Raw genomic sequence first — 22,297 nt, forward strand, 5'->3', positions numbered from 1 at the left:
GCAAAAGCTCCATAAGGGCATGTGAAAGTGGTTTTGTGTTGCTCCTCTAGAGCAATAGGGATTTGGTTATAACCTGCATAGCCATCAAGAAAACAATAATATTTATGACCAACAAGTCTCTCTAACATCTGATCAATAAAAGGCAAGGGGAAGTGGTCCTTCCAAGTTGCCACATTCAATTTCCTGTAGTCAATGCACACTCTCCATCCTGTTTGGATATGGGTTAGAATAAATTCATTATTGGCATTCTCAACTACAGTAACTCCTCCTTTCTTAGGCACAACCTGCACAAGACTCACCCATTGGCTATCAGAAATAGGATAAATGATGCCATGATCCAAGCATTTTAGGATCTCTTTCTTGATTGCCTCTTTCATCATAAGATTAGCCCTCCTTTGGGGTTCCCTAGACGGTGTGGAACTCTCCATCAGATGTATATAATGTTGAACAATGGAGGGGCTAATACCTTTGATGTCAGACATGGTCCAACCTATGGCTTCTTTATAGTCCTTTAGAAGCTTAATCAACTTTTTTTCCTGAATAGAAGTCAAATCAGAAGCAATAATAACAGGAAGGGTATGATCATGTCCTAGGAAGGCATACTTAAGGTTGGAGGGCAATGCCTTCAACTCTAATGTGGGGGGCTCAATAATAGAGGGTTTGGGAATGGAAGTGGATAGGGGTCCAAGGGGCTCCAAAGGTGGTTGGATGCTCCAGACCTCAGATAAGGGAGTATCATCAACACCCTCCAATTCCTGCATACATTCTTGAAATCCCGAATCAAAATCAATCTCAAAGAACGTATCAATATCATCAAAAAATTCTTGAAGCATATGCACCTCTTCATCCATGTCAGGCTGCTTAACCAACCTAAACACATTGAAGTCAACAGAAGTATTGTCAAAAGATAATTTTATGAGACTATTCCTGCAATTGATTAAAGTATTACTAGTAGCTAGGAATGGTCTACCCAATATGATTGGGATTTGGTCCTTGAAGTTGGCAGTGGGTTGGGTAACTAAAACAATAAAATCCACAGGAAAAATAAATTCCCCAACCTTCAACAGGACATCCTCAATCATTTCCTTAGGAACTTTAACAGACCGATCTGCAAGCTGAAGAGTGATTTTGGTGGGTTTCAGTTCTCCCAATCCTAGTCGTTGGTAGACATGAAAAGGTAAGAGGTTCACACTTGCATCAAGGTTCAATAAGGCATGATCAATAGTAGTATTGCCTATAGTGCAAGAGATGGTGGGGCTGCCAGGATCCTTATGCTTGGCTGCTACTAGTTGCGAGATGAGAGAACTGATGTTAGCAGCCAATAATGCTTTTTTGGGCACTTTGGTGGTCCGCTTTTGGGTGCATAAGTCTTTGAGGACTTTAGCATAAGTGGAGATTAGGGCAATGGCATCCAACAAGGGGATATTCACCTGAACCTATTTGAGCACATCCAATATCTTCTCCACAGAAGGAGACTTATTGCTAACCAACCTATTTGGAAAAGGGGCAGGTGGTTTCATGGTTGGGCTTTTTAACTTCCTCAACAGAATCCTCTTTGGCTTCCTTAACCAAATCATCTGGAATATCTTTAGGTTCATTAGACGAACCTGGAACAGTAGGCACTTCAATGGCCTCTTCAGAAGGGGGAGAGTCAACAGGAGTATGAGATGGTAAAGACTGAGGTGCACTAGCCTGTTGATACTCACGGCCACTCCTTAAAGCATAAACAACATTTACCTATCTGGAGGGCCCTTGGTGCTATTGGCCTTATGCAACATTGGTTGGAGGAAATTGGGGACCTTGCTGAATATGAACTTGATGCCTAGGATTTGGCTCAAGTTGGCTAAGTAACTTCCCTGTTTTCCTCTCATGCAGGATTGTGACAAGCTGGGTGAGTTGTTTCTCCATGTTATTGTGGCTTGTCATGAGAAGAGCTATCTTGTTGTCCATCTCATTCAGTCTTGTTGCCTCTCCTGTATTGGTAAACCCTGGGGGCTGCTGATAAGGTGCAAGGAGAGGAGGCCTAGCAGAATTAATAGAAGGTCCTGGATGAAGATGAGGGGGGAAAGGGTTAGGAGAAAGCCCTTAGTTTTGTGATGCAAAGTTGGGCCTTTGGACACCAGGCTGGCCTTGATGGTTAAAGTTGGATGGGCCTACTTGGTTCCCTTGATTCCAGGAGAAATTGGGGTGATTTCTCCATCCTGGATTGTAAGTATTGCTATATGGGTTATTTTGGTAGAGAGCACTTACATTCTCAATACTAGAATTGCCCACCAAGGTGTTGGGGCATTCCTCAGAAAGGTGTCCAGGGGTTTGGCACCAACTGCATATCGACACATAGTTGACCTGATTAACTGGTATAGATTCTTTAAGAACTATGGACTCTAATCGTGTTATGAGGCTGTCAAATTTGGCCTCCTTGGCTGGCATACCCTCAATGAGATACCCCTTAGTGGTTCTTTCAGCCTCTTGGGAAGATTCTCATTCCCTAGTCTTATCAGCCAAGTTGGTTAACAATGTCCATACATCATTCTCCTCAGAAAAAGAAGTAAAGCCTGCTGGGCACATGGACTCTACAAGTTGCTTGGTCTGATAATCAATACCCTCATAAATAATTTGGCATAGTTGTCACAAGTCGAAACCATGGTGAGGGTATTCTAAGAGGAGGTCCTTGAATCTTTATATGAATTTAGAAAAGGACTCATGTGGTTTCTGCCTGAACTGGAGGATGTCACTCTTAAGCTTATTGGTCTTGTGAAGAGGGAAGAATTTTCTCAAAAAGACAATGGTGAACTCATCCCATGTATTAATGGAGTTTGTAGGCAGTCCATAAAGCCACTTCTTGGCCTAGTCTTTCAGGGCAAAGGGTATAAACCTAAGCCTAACTACATCATCAGTCAAATTCTGGACCTTAATTAGAACACAGACCTCCTCAAATTCCCTAAGGAAAAGATATGCATCCTCATTAGCCATCCCATGGAAATGGGGTAGCATGCTGATGAAGTTGGTCTTGAGTTCATAGTTATTCCCTGTAACAACAGGCAGACTAATGCATGAGGGCTGTGCAGCCCTGGTGGGGTAGAACCTATCCTTAAGAGTCTTGGGTTGTTGGTCAACCATGGTCAAAGATGGGGTTAAGGGTAGTGGAGGAGGTGGTATTCTAATAAGACGATTAGATGAATCACGAGTCCACACCGTAGCCACCTAAACAGATATGAGGTCTCCTTTGAAAAATTAAAGAAAAATAAAATAAAAGACTTAAGGGAAAAAAATACTAAAAATAAGAGGGAGCCCAAGGTAGATAGTGTATCTATCCCTCAAAAATTGAAACAATGGTTCCAAAGCTGTAAGGATGCCATATAGGTTGACAGCAAGGGAACCCATATAGTCTTGTATAGCCACCTATGGGCGACTCCAAATGGATTCTGATGTAAAGTGGAGGACTACTATACGTTTATGTTTCCAACGCTCTCACTATGTCGCTTTCCTGTTATCAAGAGTAGTCACCTCCAAAGATAAGTCACATGCCAATCCACCCAACCAAGTCAAGATGTTGTGTCATAGGTAACTTAATCCTATGTGGGACACCAAAAGATGGAGGGTTGAAGCATATGAAGGACTTTAGATTGGGCGCACACTATTTGAAACAGAAGAGAAACAAGAAGAGGTTATCAAAAACTGATTTTTTTTTTTCAGAAAAAGAAGAGAAAATAATAAACTAAAACCTGCGAACTACTTAAAAATTAGATAAATAAAATGGACAATAATCTCCCCGGCAATGGCACCAAAAACTTGTTTGAGTTAAAATAAAACCACAAGCGTACGGGTCAATCGTAGCTACGGGTCGAACACGAGGAGAAATACACCACTCTATTTAACTAACTTAAAAGTAATGCAAACTGAACCAAATTAAAGTGTTAAATTAAACTAATTAAACTAACAAAAATCAATACATCCTAACTCATAAGCATCTAACAAAATTAAGGGATTAAATCGACGTCCTAACACATGAGCAGAACCTATCAAACTAAAGCGAATTGAAAGGAATAAAAATGCAACCACACATACTAACCACATAAAAAGAAATAAGGGAATAAAAATGCATCCACAAACCACAACTGTATAAAATTAAAATAAAAGAAATAGAGGGAGAAGAAGAAAAAGATAGAGAGAGATAGAGGAGATGGAGAATGAGATTGAGAGTTTAGATAGTAAAACCTGGATGTGCTTGCATGAATGTAATTGAAAAGCTTGCATACTTGCATAAACTTACCATAGCCTCCTCTTCTAAATCTTCAAGTCTTGTCATCAACTTAAGAACTTAGACTAGAAGGCTTAAAACCTAAACTAGAATTAAGAAATTACAACCCAATTGAAGACTTAAATTGAAATTAAAGTACAAACTAAACCTATTATAACCATTAAATGAAAATCAAAAAAGCAAACTAGAACTTAGAAAAGCCAAAAATCACAAATTAGAAGGAGAAGAACAGAAGAAATTTTACTAAGTGAATGAGCAAACTTTACAAGAGAGGTAGGGGTATTTATAGGGGAAAGGGGAGAAGAGAGAAGAGGAAAGTGTAGGAGAAATATTTCCTAAGAAAAGAGAATATTCTCTTCTCCTTCCTCCTTTACATTGCCTTGGCTCCTAAGAAAAAGAAGAAAAATAGAAAGAAGAAAAGAAGAGAACATTGTTTACATAAACCTTCTATTTCAAGAAAAGTAAATTTCTAATTCTAACTTGTGCTTCCTTTTCTTTGTAGATATCTTCTCAAAGCAATAAAATCAAAGCATCTTTGATTTTTTAACCTTCCATAGATGAGAAAATATCTTTCAAAATAAATCTATCCCAAGTGAAATTCCAGGAATGCCCTTAAAAAGTTGGAAGACAGAGAGAGAGCGATGACTAGGATAGTGATGACTAGGATTCCACTCAACCAAATAACAAAATTCCCAATGTGTCCTCTAAAAATCATGGGGCATTAAATGCAGCCCATAAAAATCGTGGACACCTTGTGGGCCTTCAAAATTAATGGAACCTAATGACAATGTGGGTCCCTCCATGTGGGTAGCAATCCTTCTCTCTCTTCAAGAATGAAAAATTACCAAAATGGCCTTGTACTTGCAGTAGATCTCCACCATTGCTTAGAAATATCTTCTATAATGTCAAAAATGTCCTTGGGCAGTGGTAGACTGACTATGGGCTTGCACTAGAGCTCCTTTCTGACCCATAATATTTTCTTAGACTGAAAAGAATAATCAATTGTACGGTGGGCTAGATGAATGCGTACTTGCGTTCTGTCACATCCAACTTGCTCCAAATTTAGTCCTCTTACAGCCATGGAAGAAAAAATGACAACTTTACATGTAACTTGGGACATGCAGTTCCTGATAGTCCAGAATAGCCCAAAACCTAAAAAACACAAGAAAGCACCAAAGTAACTCTGTCCAATGTGGTAAAATATATGCTTTATGCCCTAAGATTTCACACATAAATGTGCTCATCAATATTAGATGCCTCACATTTAGCATAAAAAGGGGAATAAACACAATATAGAGAAGGAGCGTATTATTTGCATAAGAAAATGTGTGTCCCAACACACGAAGGCAACAAGAATCCTAAGAAGAAGGCTGAGCCCAAAAATATAGGCCAATGGCCCCTTAGAACACGAGCGGATCAACTCCTCTGAGTCCGATCGTGAGTTCATTCGAAAATTTAAACCGGACGGACTTATGAGCGGATGCAGAACGTGAGTCAGCTCCTTTGTCTGTTCTCAGGGTGCTCACTAGCCTAGTGGAATGGGGATGAATGGATTAATGGGTGGATCCTTATATCGTGGTTTCGTTCTTTCGTCCGCTCAGTACAGAAGGCGAAAGGTCAGAGTCAGTAGGCTCAGCGGTTCCATGAGTGGATTCACGATGAGTGAGTCCGTTCGTTCGTCCGCTCGACAGATTTTTAACAAAATAGAAACCGCTCCATTCAGTTTCATATTTTGAGAGTGTTGGTTAGGAGTGGGAGAACAAAGTAAGGGTGTTCAAGCTTCGTCTGCCCCCACATTTCTTGCCCCTAAATCGTGGATTTTGGTTCTTCTACTCCAAATCTCAATCTTCTAACCTCAAGGTATGAATTTTCCTCAACCATTTTAATCTCCTTGGATTGATTGAGTTCTTTTCTAGGGTTTCATTCAAGTTCTTCTCATCCATTCTTCTACATTGTGTTGGATTGTTTGAGAATATGTGGAGACATCAGTTCCTAGTTCTCTTTACTATAAATCTATTTGTAATCATGTCCAATCATGTACACCCCCATCGATTTGGGCTAGGGTTAGCCAAACCCTTGCAAAAATAAAATTTTCCCCATTGTTTTGATGGTTTGGTTGCTAAGATATGGGGTTTGACACCTATTCTCCCCACCTTACATAGGTCTATTGTGAAAAAAAAATTTGATCTCTCATTTTGAGTGTTGCTATTGCTCCTTTAGAAATTGGAAAGATTTTCTATTTTGTCTCTAAAGAGGAAAATATCTCATTTCTTGGATGCATTTGTATACATTGCTTCTAAATCCCTCTATTTCATTAACATTGGCATGGTCTCTCACTCACATTTGTTACTTGTTTAACTTATACGTAAATTGTGTAGGCAAGAAGGAATGGGTCCCAAGACAAGGAGTAATAGGGCTCCCGCGGTTGCCGTAGCACCAACATCGATTCCGGCCCCGGTACCATTCGATGCCAATCTATTCGTGTCTGCAGAGGCTGAAATCTTATACGCCCAAACACTGTAAAAATGATAAATCAAGATAGGAAGGGATGCCATCGTCGAAGAGCTAGCAGCCTTTAAGGTAGGGCTAAGGTTTGAGTACCTAGGTTGGTCCAACATGTTGGTTCTACCCCGATATTACTACTCAAGGCTAATTGGGCATTTCTATGCCAACCTGACTGTGGAGCAAGAAAACATGGAAATGCTCAGGATCAATTCCTTTGTGAAGGGGGTCCACATTACCTTCAATGAGGTGAAGTTGGGGGTTATCTTAGGGATCAGTTCTGTGGGTGCTCGAGTGTATCACCCGCCTGCCAGGGATCCCTTGTCCTACATGTCTTTTGTAGAGTATGAACACCTGTATGAGTCCATGACCCATAATAGGCACAAAAGTCGGGTGACCATTTGGTGAAATAGTCGATGGCTACTACCACAAATTATCTACCTCTAGATGCCTTGGGGAAGGGCCCCGGTATATCCATTCCCCACTTGATAAAGGGTAATGGGCATGAGATTGAAGTGAGCTCCGTTGCTGGTTGGCGCGTGATGGGTACAAACTTTTGACATTTCAGGCATTTGCAGACAAAACTCATTCCTTCTTTACAGAGGTACGGCCAAAAGTATCCTTATGTAATGACCTTATGGGCGAGTGCTATGCCCCCCAAGTGTTATCCACAAGTGCCTGTGTGTATCTCCCGAAGAATATACTCTCCCTCAGATGGCCGGAGACACTTCAAATAGGGCATTACAAATACCTTTTTATATAGTGTTCCCCCTATCATCGTGTACCTCGCTGCCCTCATTTTGACTTTCTTTGCTTCTTCCTTGTCGGTGGGCAGTACACCCTCTTGAAGGTAGTTGACTAAGGGGTCCATCCAGCAAGGTTCCACCTTGATTGGTAATACCTCCTCGGACTGCTCTATACTTGGAGTACCGAGCACATCCAGGTATACTGTTCTGCCCAGGTCTTGAAAATCTAAGGTGGCTAGCCTAGAGAGGGCATCTACAGATGCATTTTGTGTCCTGGGTACCTGACGTATCTCAAAATGGCTGAATTTTGTGATCAAGTCTTGCACTCTTCTCAGGTACTGGGCCATTCGTGATTCTTTTGCCTCATACTCCCCCTTGACCTGATTAACTATTAGTTATGAATCATTGTGGACGATGATATGCTTTACCATCAGACTTTGTGCCATTTTCAGTCCTGCAATCAGGACTTCATACTCGGCCCCATTATTGGTTGTCTGAAATTTGAATCTCAACACGTACTGCATCAGGAACCCTCCAAGGCTAGTTAGTATCAATCCTGCCCCACACCCTTATGTGTTGGATGAACCATCCACATACAGTGTCCACTCTTCTACCACCTCTTCAGGTTCCATAGTGGTGGGGATTTCTTCTTCAGGGAGTGTGAATTCCACCACAAAATCCGTTAGGGCCTATGCCTTTATGGCAGTTCGGTGCTTGTAATGGATATCGAATTCCCCCAACTCTATGCACCACGCTACTAGCCTTCTTGAGTGGTCGGGTTTGACCAATATCTTCTTCAAAGGCTGGTTGATGATTACTTCAATGGTGTAAGCTTGGAAATATGGCCTTAACGTTCAAGTCACCGTAACCAACGCGTAGGCATATTTCTCCACATTGCTATACCTAGTCTCGGCGTCCAGGAGTACCTTGCTGACACAATAAATTGGTTTTTGGGCGCGCCCGTCTCCTCGGAGTAATACCGTGCTAACTGCAACACCAGTGATGGCCAAGTACAGCTGTAATGTGTCCCCTGGTTCTGGATTTGACAGAAGAGGGGGTTGTGCCATATATCTCTTTAGCTCTATGAAGGCTATCTGGCATTCTTCGGTCCATTCGAAGGTGAGCTTGGCCCCTTTGGTTTTACGTTCCTTTGCTCAGTTCTTGAGAGCCTTGAAGAAAGGCAAACATCCGTCTCCCAAAGTTGAGATACATCTCCCGAGTACGGCTATTCTTCCCTTGAGTTCTTATAATTCCTTAACTCTTCCAGATGGATGCATCTTTAGTATATCCTTGATCTTTGCTGGATTTGCCTCTATCCCTCTTCTTGAGACCATGAAATCGAGGAAATTTCTTGATGTGACTCCAAAGGCGCACTTGGCCGGGTTCAATCTCATCTTGCTCTCTCTTAAAACCTGGAATGCCTCATTCAAATCTGTAATGTGATCTTGTGCTTTCAAGCTTTTTACCAGCATATCATCTACAAAAACTTCTACATTGCGGCCTATTTGGTGCCTGAAAAGGTAGTTTATCAAGCACTGGTAGGAAGCTCCAACATTCTTTAATCCGAAAGGCATGCGAATATAATAGTATGTATCCCTCCCTGCGATAAAAGAAGTTTTCAATATATCAGGTTCATACATCTTGATCTAATTATACCCTGAGTAAGCATCCACGAAAGAAAATATTTTATGGCCTGCCGTGGCGTCTATCAATAAATCAATACGAGATAAGGGGTAGTAGTCTTTAGGATAGGCTTTATTCAAATATGTAAAGTCAATGCACATTCGCCACTTGCCATTTGGCTTGGGTACCATTACAACATTAGAAAGCCATTCTAGATAGATAGCCTCCTCGATGAAACCGGCATCAAGCAGCTTGGTTACCTCCTCAATTACCTTTTCTGGTCGCTCGGGGGTAAAGGTTCTTTTCTTCTGGAACACTAGCTTGGCAGTGGGGTGCATGCTGAACCTGTGTTCAGCTATCTTCCTGTCTATCCTGGGCATATCAGCAGCGGACCAGGAAAACATGGCTGCAGTTATCCTTAAGAAGTCTATGAGGGCGGCTTTTCTTTTGCTCACTTCTCTCCTGCTCACCGATATCTCGGTTGTCATCCAGATGGATTAGATGCATCTGTGGCTCCTTTCCTTTGGTCCTCAGGTATCCTTCATAGCAGCATCGGGCTGCCACCTGGCTTCCTCGACATTCCCCTACCCCAGGATCAGTGGGGAATTTCATTACTAGGTGTGGGGTTGAGACCACTGCCTGGAGCGCATTGAGTCCTGGTCGCCCCAATATCCCATTGTGCGTGGAATTCACCTTTACGACTCAGAAGTTCATCATCATCGTAGAGAGTTTGGGTTCTGTCCCCACGGTAACCAGCAGCTCAATCGATCCTTCCACCTATACCGAGGCCCCATTAAAACCGTATAGGCGAGATGTTTGAGTTAAAATAAAACCGCAAGCGTACGGGTCAATCGTAGCTACGAGTCGAACACGAGGAGATATATGCCACTCTATTTAACTAACTTAAAAGTAATGCAAAATGAACCAAATTAAAGTGTTAAATTAAACTAATTAAACTAACGAAAATCAATGCATCCTAACTCATAAGCATCTAACAAAATTAAGGGATTAAATCGGCGTCCTAACACATGAGCATCTAACCTATCAAACTAAAGCGAATTGAAAGGAATAAAAATGCAGCCACACATACTAACCACATAAAAAGAAATAAGGGAATAAAAATGCATCCATAAACCACAATCATATAAAATTAAAATAAAAGAAATAGAGGGGGAAGAAGAAGAAGATAGAGAGAGATAGAGGAGATGGAGAATGAGATTGAGAGTTTAGATAGTAAAACCTGGATGTGCTTGCATGAATGTAAATGAAAAGCTTGAATACTTGCATAAACTTACCATGGCCTCCTCTTCTAAATCTTCAAGTCTTGTCATCAACTTAAGAACTTAGACTAGAAGGCTTAAAACCTAAACTAGAATTAAGAAATTACAACCCAATTGAAGACTTAAATTGAAATTAAAGCATAAACTAAACCTATTATAAGCATTAACTAAAAATTATAAAAGCAAACTAGAACTTAGAAAAGCCAAAAATCACAAATTAGAAGGAGAAGAAGAGAAGAAATTTCACTAAGTGAATGAGCAAATTTTTACAAGAGAGGTAGGGGGTATTTATAGGTGGAAGAGAGGAGAAGAGAGAAGATGGAAGTGTAGGAGAAATATTCCCTAAGAAAAGAGAATATTCTCTTCTCTTTCCTCTTTTACAATGCCTTGAATCCTAAGAAAAAAGAAAAAAATAGAAAGAAGAAGAAGAGAAGATTGTTTACATAGAGCTTCTATTTCTAGAAAAATAAACTTCCAATTTTAACAAGTGCTTCCTTTTCTTTGTAGATATCTTCTCCAAGCAATAAAATCAAAGCATCTTTGATTTTTCAACCTTCCATAGATGAGAAAATATAAATCTATCCCAAGTAGAATTTCAGAAGTGCCCTTGAGAAGTTGGAGGAGAGAGAGAGTAAGGGTGATGACTAGGATTCCTTCAAGAATAAATAAAATACCCATTCTGTCCTTCAAAAAATGTGGAGCATGGGGTGCTTATATAGGTCTCACCATTGTGTTCCTTGCGAAAAATCACACAAAATAGACCCAAATTTCATCCAATTCGGAGTTGGGGAGCCCAAGATATCTCAAGTTGAAGTTGGACTGTCCAGAGCCTTCCAAATGGAATCTTTCGGGTACAGTAAAGTAACTTCTGATAATTTCATTAAGGCCCCTAAAATCTGAACTTCAGTTTCACTTTGTCCCCATCCGACTGTCAATAATTATAAATAAACCCCTGCAGACCATTTTCACGCGTCGTTACGGAAACGGCCATAACTTCTTCGTTTCAACTCAGAATTAAGTGTCGTTTGAACCATTGCGAAGCTGACTCGATGGGCTATGCATCTATTTACACTTCTAAAAAAGCTTAAAAACATCTCCTTAGCATCATCTCCTTCATTTTCACAAGAATTCACCTAAACCCTGAAAAGCACAAGAAAGCACCGAGTAACTCTGTCCAATGTGGTAAAATGTATAATTTATGCCCTAAAATTTCACACATAAATGTGCTCATCAGATTCCCCCACACTTGAACGTTACTTGTCCTCAAGTAAAGCAAAAACAAAAACTAACCTAGAATGCAGAAAATCCTAACTCACTTTCGTAGGAATCACGGTTGCACTTAGCATGTACAACAAGCCTTTGAACCCCTAGGTTACCCCTAGTGGACGAGTTGAGTCTCGTGGGTGTTTGCAGTGAATATACACCCAAAATTCAATAAATCAAAAAGAATGATGTAAATTTTTCTCATGGCATAAGTAAGATAGGGCACACAATCTCAAAGAAATACTCAACTAAAGATTAAGGAGCCAAAGGTTCCCCCACACTTGAATTTTATCACCCCACATCAATTCAAGTAACAAGCATGCATCAAGTTCAAGGGATCTCCTCATATTTTCTGAACACTACTCATCTTCAAGTAAACCCCCCCATAGCATCGATGGAACCAAAGACTTAGGCATTGAGTATTGTTGACCATACTTTTTTTTTTTTTTTTTTTTCAGGCATTAAGGCAAAAGTTTTTTTTTCTTTCTCAACCACAAACTCTATTTCTACTCCACTACTGTTCTCTGAATGACATGGTGGAGCATACACCATACACCCAAATACTTGGTAGCTTCGCTTTTTGCATATATCCATAAGACATTGAGACATTGATGCAAGAGTTTTTTTTTTTTTTTTGAGTTTCCTTCCAAGGAATTTCGATCAAGTCACCCTGCTTCATGAGGCACAGTGCCCTGTCTAGTCCCAAGGAATTCCACTTTCTTTTCTATTCCTTATTTTTTTCTTTTTCTTTTTTTCATTCACTTCCACTTTCATGCCTTGCCTTGCCACAAACAAATTGGTCTCAACTACTAGCCAAAAGATCAAAGGGTCCATAAAACACATAGAGGAATCTAGCCATCAAATGAAATAACGCTCATATTTTTCAATTCAATCCCTCTCACCGGATACAAACCAATTACCGTCCTTGAAAAGGGATTTTTTATTATTTCGCATGCTAGGATACCTAATTCCCTCTTTCTCTCGCTTTGTAAATCGAAGAGACTTATGCACATACCTAAAAACTATCGCCACAATCAAAATTCACAAAATTCAAATTCATAAAATTCACAATTAAAGTCCAACACACCCCCCCACACTTAATTCATGCAGTGTCCTCAATGCATGCAGAAAAGAAAGAATAAGGACAAGGGAGGGGATACATACCAGGATATCAGGGGTCAAGGTAAAGAGGCTCATGGAGATTCATGACCTCTTCGTCAACTGGAGTAGGCATCTCTATGTACGGCTTCAATCTTTGGCCATTGACCTTGAAAGTAGCTCCTGTACTTGGATTGAGGACTTCAACAGCCCCATGAGGATAAACTTTTTGAACAATATAGGGCCCATCCCATCTAGAACGCAGCTTACCTGAAAAGATATGCAAACGAGAATTGTACAACAAAACATTCTGGCCTACCTCAAAAGATTTTCTCAAAATGTGCCTATCATGGAAAGCCTTGGTTTTTTCCTTGTAAATTCGGGCATTCTCATATGCCTCATTCCTAAGCTCTTCCAACTCAGATAGTTGGAGTTTCCTATGGGCACCTGCAGTGTGTAGGTCAAAGTTAAGCTTTTTGATAGCCCAAAAGGCCTTGTGCTCAATCTCTACAGGTAAGTGACATGCCTTTCCATACACCAGACGGTACGGAGATTGACCAAGATCGGTCTTGAAGGCTGTCCTATGGGCCCACAATGCATCTACCAATTGGTTAGACCAATCCTTGCGGTTCGGGTTGATGGTTTTCTCAAGAATTTGCTTGATCTGCCTATTTGAAACCTCAACCTGGCCACTGGTCTGGGGATGGTAGGGTGTGGCCAACTTATGGAAGACACCATATTTTTTCATGAGGGCCTCAAAAGGCCGATTACAAAAATGCTTGCCCCGATCACTAATGAGAGCCCGGGGAGTACCAAAACGGGAGAAGATGTTCTCCTTCAGAAATTTCACAACCACCTTGTGGTCATTGGTCTTACAAGCAACTGCCTCAATCCATTTGGACACATAGTCCACAGCAAGTAATATGTACAAGTTACCAAAAGAGTTAGGCAAAGGCCCCATGAAATCAATACCCCATACATCAAATACCTCAACCACCAGAATTGGGTTGAGGGGCATCATATTTCTCTTAGTAAGACGCCCTAAGGATTGGCATGAAGAACATGCCCTGCAATAAGTAAAAGCGTCTTTAAACAGACTAGGCCAATAAAATCCACACTGTAAAACTTTGGCCGCAGTCTTATTAGGCCCAAAATGGCCTCCACAAGCCTGATCATGGCAAAAAGATAAGACAGATTGTTGCTCATGATCAGGGACACATCTCCGGATTACTTGATCCAGGCAGGTCTTAAAAAGATAAGGATCATCCCAAAAAAATACTTAACTTGTGAAAAGAAAGCGATTCTTATCTTGGGTGGACCAATGTGCAGGTGTCACACCGTAACGGATAATTAACAATGTCGCAAACCAAGGTTCACTAGACACTCGCCATCGGATACTCATCAGGAAAATTCTCGTTGTTGGAGAATCAACGATCAAGGAATTAGACAGGATAGATGGTCGCACCAAATTTTCACACCCTTTCTTATCCCTAATTTCAAGATCAAATTCTTGTAACAAAAGGACCCACCTAATGAGGCGAGCCTTAGCATCTTTCTTCTGCACAAGATATTTGATAGCTGCATGGTCAGTATAAACAATCACATGTGATCCAACCAAGTAGGGCCTAAACTTCTCTAAAGCAAACACAACAGCTAAAAATTCTTTCTCAGTGGTGGTATAATTAAGTTGTGCATCATTAAGAGTCCTACTTGCATAATAAATCACATGGGGCAATTTATTGATTCTTTGCCCAAGAACAGCCCCTATAGCAAAATCAGAGGCATCACACATAAGTTCAAATGAAACTGTCCAAATTGGAGCTTGAATAATGGGGGCTGAAGTCAACGCTCTTTTCAATTGCTCAGAACTATCATGACACTCAGAAGAGAAATCAAATGGGCAGTCCTTTGCCAAAAGAGAGGTGAGAGGTCTAGCTATCTGGCTAAAGTCCTTGATGAACCTTCTATAAAAACCTGCATGGCCAAGAAAAGATCGAATGTCCTTCACACTCTTGGGTGGTGGTAAATTGGCTATAAGGTCTACCTTAGATCTATCAACCTTGATCCCTTCTTTGGACACAATGTGACCAAGAACTATACCTTGCTTTACCATGAAGTGACACTTCTCCCAATTCAGGACCAAGTTCTTTTCTATGCATCTTTTAAGAACCAAAGAGAGATGATGCAAACAATTAGAAAAAGTAGAGCCGTGAATAGAAAAATCATCCATAAACACCTCTAGGAAGTGCTCTACCATATCAGAAAAGATACTCATCATGCACCTTTGGAATGTAGCAGGGGCATTGCAAAGCCCAAAAGGCATACGCCGGTAAGCAAAGGTTCCATAAGGGCATGTGAAAGTGGTCTTGTGTTGGTCCTCTAGAGCAATATGAATTTGGTTATAGCCTGCATAACCATCAAGAAAACAATAATATTCATGGCCAGCTAGTCTCTCTAACATCTGATCAATAAAAGGTAAGGGAAAGTGGTCCTTCCAAGTTGCCGCATTCAATTTCCTATAGTCAATGCACACTCTCCATCCTGTTTGGATACGGGTTGGAATCAATTCATTATTAGCATTCTCAACTACAGTGACTCCTCCTTTCTTAGGCACAACCTGCACAGGACTCACCCATTGGCTATCAGAAATAGGATAAATGATGCCATGATCCAAGCATTTTAGGATCTCTTTCTTGATTGCCTCTTTCATCACAGGATTAGCCCTCCTTTGGGGTTCCCTAGAAGGTGTGGAACTCTCCATCAGATGTATATGATGTTGAACAATGGAGGGGCTAATACCTTTGATGTCAGACATGGTCCAACCTATGGCTTTCTTATTATCCTTTAGAAGCTTAATCAACTCTTCTTCCTGAATAGAAGTCAAATCAGAAGCAATAATAACAGGAAGAGTATGATCATGTCCTAAGAAGACATACTTGAGGTTGGAGGGCAATGCCTTCAACTCTAATGTGGGGGGCTCAATAATAGAGGATTTGGGAATGGAAGTGGATGGGGGTCCAAGGGGCTCCAAAGGTGGTTGGATGCTCCAGACCTCAGATAAGGGAGTATCATCAACACCCTCCAATTCTTGCATACATTCTTGAAATTCGAATCAAAATCAATCTCAAAGAACGTATCAATATCATCGGGAAATCCTTGAAGCATATGCACCTCTTCATCCATGTTAGGCTGCTTGCCCAACCTAAACACATTGAAGTCAACAGAAGTATTGCCAAAAGATAATTTCATGAGACCATTCCTGCAATTGATTAAAGCATTACTGGTAGCTAGGAATGGTCTACCCAATATGATTGGGATTTGGTCCTTGAAGTTGGCAGTGGGTTGGGTATCTAAAAGAATAAAATCTACAGGAAAAATAAATTCCCCAACCTTCAACAGGACATCCTCAATCATTCCTTTAGGAACTTTAATCGACCGATCTGCAAGTTGAAGAGTAATTTTGGTCGGTTTCAGTTCTCCCAATCCCAGTTGTTGGTAGACATGAAAGGGTAAGAGGTTCACACTTGCACCAAGGTCCAATAAGGCATGATCAATAGTAGTATGGCCTATAGTGCAAGAGATGGTGGGGCTTCCCGGATCCTTATGCTTGGCTGCTACAGGCTGTGAGATTAGAGAACTAATGTTAGCAGCCAAGAATGCCTTTTTGGGCACACTGGTGGTCCGCTTTTGAGTGCATAAGTCTTTGAGGACTTTAGCATAAGCGGGGATCTGGGCAATAGCATCCAACAAGGGGATATTCACCTGAACCTGTTTGAACACATCCAATATCTTCTCCACAGAAGGAGACTTCTTGCTAACCAACCTATTTGGGAAAGGGGGTGGGGTATAAATTCTTTCGGGGTTGGTCTTTTTAACTTCCTCAACAGAATCCTCTTTGGTTTCCTCAACCAAATCATCACGGTATATCTTTAGGTTCATCGAGCGAACCTGAAGCAATGAGGCACTTCAATGGCCTCTTGAGAAGGGGAGAGTCAACGAGTATGAGATGATAAAGGCGAGGTGCACTAGCTGTTGATACTCACGGCCACTCCTTAAAGCATAAACAACATTTAATCGGAGGGCCCTTGGTGCTGTTGGCCTTGTGCAACATTGGTTGGAGGAGCTTGGGTACCTTCTTGAATATGAACCTGATGCCTAGGATTTGGCTCAGGCTGGCTAGGTAACTTCCCTGTTTCCCTCTCATGCAGGATTGTGACAAGCTGGTTGAGTTGTTTTTCCATGTTATTGTGGCTTGTCATGAGAAGAGCTATCTTGTTGTCCATCTCATTCGAGTCTTGTTGCCTCTCCTATATTGGTAAACCACAGGGGTTCTTGATAAGGTGCAAGGAGAGGAGGCCTAGCGAGAATTAATAGAAGGTCTGGATGAGGACGAGGGGGAAAGGGGTTAGGAGACATACCTTGGCTTTGTGGTGCATAGTTGGTCCTTTGGGCACCAACCTGGCCTTGATGGTTAAAGTTGGATGGGCCTGCTTGGTTCCCTTGATTCCATGAGAAATTGGGGTGATTTCTCCATCCTGGATTGTAAGTATTGCTATATGGGTTATTTTGGTAGAGAGCACTTACATTCTCAGTGTTGGAATTGCCCACCAAGGTGTTGGGGCATTCCTCAGAAAGGTGTCCAGGGGTTTGGCACCAACTGCATACCGATACATGGTTGACTTGGTTGACCGGATTAACTGGTATAGACTCTTTAAGAACTATGGACTCTAACCGTTTTATGAGGCTATCAAGTTTGGCCTCCTTGGCTGGCATACCCTCAATGAGATACCCCTTAGTGGTCCTTTCAGCCTCTTGGGAAGATTCCCATTCCCTAGTCTTATCAGCCAAGTTGGTTAAGAATGTCCATGCATCATTCTCCTCAGAAAAAGAAGTAAAGCCTGTTGGACACATAGACTCTACAAGTTGCTTGGTCTGATAATCAATACCCTCATAAATAATTTGGCATAGCTGCCATAAGTCAAAACCATGGTGAGGGCATTCTAAGAGGAGGTCCTTGAATCTTTCCATGAATTTAGAAAAAGACTCATGTGGTTTCTGCCTGAACTGGAGGATGTCACTTTTAAGCTTATTGGTCTTGTGAAGAGGGAAGAATTTTCTCAAAAAGACAATGGTGAACTCATCCCATGTATTAATGGAGTTTGTTGGCAGTCCATAGAGCCACTTCTTGGCCTGGTCTTTCGGGGCAAAGGGTATAAACCTAAGCCTAACTGCATCATCGGTCAAATTACGGACCTTAATTAGAACACAGACCTCCTCAAATTCCCTAAGGAAGAGATATGCATCCTCATTAGCCATCCCATGGAAATGGGGTAGCATCTTGATGAAGTTGGTCTTGAGTTCATAGTTATTCCCTGTAACAACAAAGTGAGACTAATGCATGAGGGTGTGCAGCCCTGGTGGGGTAAAACCTATCCTTAAGAGTCTTGGGTTGTTGGTCACCCATGGTCAAAGGTGGTAGAGAAGGTGGTCTTCTAATAAGACGATTACTTGAATCACGAGTCCACACCTTAGCCACCTAAATAGATATGAGGTCTCCTTTAGAAAAATTAAAGAAAAATAAAACACTTAAAAAAAAAAAAAAAAAAAAAAAACTAGAAACAAGAGGGACCCCAAGGTAGATAGTGCATCTCTATCCCTCAAAAATCGAAACAATGGTTCAAAAGCTGTAAGGATGCCATATAGGTTGTGACAAGGGAACCCGTATAGTCTTCTATAGCCACCTACGTGCGACTCCAATATGGATTCTAATGTAGAATGGAGGTCTACTATACGTTTATGTTTCCAACACTCTCACTATGTCGCTTTCCTGTTATCAAGAGTGGTCACCTCCAAAGATAAGTCACATGTCAATCCACCCAACCAAGTCAAGATGTAGCGTCATAGGTAACTTAATCCTATGAGGGACACCAAAAGATGGAGGGTTGAAGCATATGAAGGACTTTAGATTGGGCGCACACTATTTGAAACAGAAGAGAAACAAGAAGAGGTTTTCAAAAACTGATTTTTTTTTTTTTTCAAAAAAAAAGAAGAGAAAATAATAAACTAAAACACTTCGAACTACTAAAAAATCAGATAAATAAAATGGACAATAATCTCCCCGGCAACGGCGCCAAAAACTTGTTTGAGTTAAAATAAAACCGCAAGCGTACGGGTCAATCGTAGCTACGAGTCGAACACGAGGAGATATATGCCACTCTATTTAACTAACTTAAAAGTAATGCAAAATGAACCAAATTAAAGTGTTAAATTAAACTAATTAAACTAACGAAAATCAATGCATCCTAACTCATAAGCATCTAACAAAATTAAGGGATTAAATCGGCGTCCTAACACATGAGCATCTAACCTATCAAACTAAAGCGAATTGAAAGGAATAAAAATGCAGCCACACATACTAACCACATAAAAAGAAATAAGGGAATAAAAATGCATCCATAAACCACAATCATATAAAATTAAAATAAAAGAAATAGAGGGGGAAGAAGAAGAAGATAGAGAGAGATAGAGGAGATGGAGAATGAGATTGAGAGTTTAGATAGTAAAACCTGGATGTGCTTGCATGAATGTAAATGAAAAGCTTGAATACTTGCATAAACTTACCATGGCCTCCTCTTCTAAATCTTCAAGTCTTGTCATCAACTTAAGAACTTAGACTAGAAGGCTTAAAACCTAAACTAGAATTAAGAAATTACAACCCAATTGAAGACTTAAATTGAAATTAAAGCATAAACTAAACCTATTATAAGCATTAACTAAAAATTATAAAAGCAAACTAGAACTTAGAAAAGCCAAAAATCACAAATTAGAAGGAGAAGAAGAGAAGAAATTTCACTAAGTGAATGAGCAAATTTTTACAAGAGAGGTAGGGGGGTATTTATAGGTGGAAGAGAGGAGAAGAGAGAAGATGGAAGTGTAGGAGAAATATTCCCTAAGAAAAGAGAATATTCTCTTCTCTTTCCTCTTTTACAATGCCTTGAATCCTAAGAAAAAAGAAAAAAATAGAAAGAAGAAGAAGAGAAGATTGTTTACATAGAGCTTCTATTTCTAGAAAAATAAACTTCCAATTTTAACAAGTGCTTCCTTTTCTTTGTAGATATCTTCTCCAAGCAATAAAATCAAAGCATCTTTGATTTTTCAACCTTCCATAGATGAGAAAATATAAATCTATCCCAAGTAGAATTTGAAGTGCCCTTGAGAAGTTGGAGGAGAGAGAGAGTAAGGGTGATGACTAGGATTCCTTCAAGAATAAATAAAATACCCATTCTGTCCTTCAAAAAATGTGGAGCATGGGGTGCTTATATAGGTCTCACCATTGTGTTCCTTGCGAAAAATCACACAAAATAGACCCAAATTTCATCCAATTCGGAGTTGGGGAGCCCAAGATATCTCAAGTTGAAGTTGGACTGTCCAGAGCCTTCCAAATGGAATCTTTCGGGTACAGTAAAGTAACTTCTGATAATTTCATTAAGGCCCCTAAAATCTGAACTTCAGTTTCACTTTGTCCCCATCCGACTGTCAATAATTATAAATAAACCCCTGCAGACCATTTTCACGCGTCGTTACGGAAACGGCCATAACTTCTTCGTTTCAACTCAGAATTAAGTGTCGTTTGAACCATTGCGAAGCTGACTCGATGGGCTATGCATCTATTTACACTTCTAAAAAAGCTTAAAAACATCTCCTTAGCATCATCTCCTTCATTTTCACAAGAATTCACCTAAACCCTGAAAAGCACAAGAAAGCACCGAGTAACTCTGTCCAATGTGGTAAAATGTATAATTTATGCCCTAAAATTTCACACATAAATGTGCTCATCACGAGACTCCACTCTTTTCAGCATCTTGGGTTTTAGGAGCATCTTTTCAAATGCATCATAATATAGGATGTCTGTCAAACCCTGCTCCTGACTGGCTGGAATTTGATTGAAGGATAGAAACCCCTGACTAGGGAACCAAGAACACTGTGGAGTATCACTCCAGCGATTTGGATTGATGAAGAAACCCTATGTGGATCATCCTACATGCCTGTCAGTAGATGGATCACTGACCCTTGTAGCTACACAGCTCACAGCATTATGTATGGCCTGTACTCTAGGTAATCTCTCTCCTCTCCATAACTGTGGGACCCACCCCTGGAAAAGTGTGTAAAAAACTCTAATTGGCATGTGGGGACAATGCCCTAACCATGGGTCAAACCCCTGTGCAAGCCCCACTAAGATTCAGCCTTGCTGAAATCTCTGGGCAATGCACTGGGCGATGCAGACAAGGCCCAGAGACATCACCCAGAGTGCAAAATAGCATATTAAATTGATTTTAAATTATGGGGACCACTCATATTGGACATGGGCACCCTCCATAGGTAGAGGGGAATCTGAGGGACCACCTCATACCCTTGATTCACTGTGAACCCCACTAGTATGCCCAAAATCATTGAGAAATAGTCTAAAAACTCATTTTGAAATAGGGCCTTAGCAGCCAAATAGACCCTAGTATGGGCTGGGCCTATATATACCAGTGCCATGGGTTCATTTAAACCCCTTGGCTACTATTCAAATCGTGGGGAAGGGAGAAGGAAGAAAAGAGAGGAAAAGAGAGGGAGAAGAAGAAGAAAGGGAAGAAGGAAGGAAGGGAGGAGTAGCTCACACATCTGAGCTCAGATTTCGTGGCACCCAAGCTCAGCTCAGGCATATAATCACTGCCCCTACTTGCTGCTCCCCTTGAATGCCTATGTTTTGGGTGATTTTCTACTCTCTGGCAGCCCAGAACAGCTGGGAACTACCTAGAATTGCTCTAGATCTACCATGTAAGTATAAAGCATGGAAGATCTGAGAATTTTAAGTAAAAATACAGATCTATTATGCTGGTCTTGGAGCCAAAATATGGCTATGCATGGCTGCACGGCCAGATGCACTATTATTTGGGTATTTAAAGTCTTGGATGCAAGCCTTGGCTGCATGGGACCTATCCCTAGGTGGTAACAGCCCTAGATTATCATTTGATATGTAAATACAGCTTTGCATGTGACTGAAACCAAGTTCTGAGGCTGGGAAAATTTGTGGGTTACTATTCATTGGGCTGTCTAGACAACCTTTGGCAGCCAAGTGGTGGGCCCAGTGGAGAATCCACATGGACCAAAATGAAGATCACCCCTGGGGTCACCTAACACCCTAACATGCATGGGGAGAAGATTTGGTCACTGCCCATAACCAGCAGCCTTGGAAACTCAGCCAAATCTCGGTTTGAAGACTCTGGGCGATGCACTGGGCGATGCACCCAACGCCCAAAGCCATCGCCCAATGAATGATTTGCTATTGTTTTGATGTTCTGACTTGGGGGACCTCACCCAGTGGCCATGGAACTTATGGGAAGGTGGAAAATGACCTAATTGCCCCTCTCCACAACTGTCCATATAAGGGAATGCTTGGGAACCCAAGTGGGCCCCGTAGGACTTAGAAACCCTGCCTGTATTTGGTCCTACAACATTGTCAAGTTGAGGACAGCACT

The 22,297-nt window shown here is 41.0% G+C and overlaps 1 non-coding gene across 1 annotated transcript; it reads left to right on the forward strand.

The window, feature by feature from the left end:
• Nucleotides 1-17,754: 17,754 nt before the first annotated feature.
• LOC122647761 lies at nt 17,755-17,861 on the forward strand. Its single transcript, XR_006330961.1, has one exon. It is a non-coding gene; the product is annotated as a small nucleolar RNA R71 (small nucleolar RNA).
• Nucleotides 17,862-22,297: the final 4,436 nt, after the last annotated feature.

The sequence above is a fragment of the Telopea speciosissima genome, unplaced genomic scaffold, assembly GCF_018873765.1.
Source record: "Telopea speciosissima isolate NSW1024214 ecotype Mountain lineage unplaced genomic scaffold, Tspe_v1 Tspe_v1.0143, whole genome shotgun sequence".
NCBI lineage: Eukaryota > Viridiplantae > Streptophyta > Magnoliopsida > Proteales > Proteaceae > Telopea > Telopea speciosissima.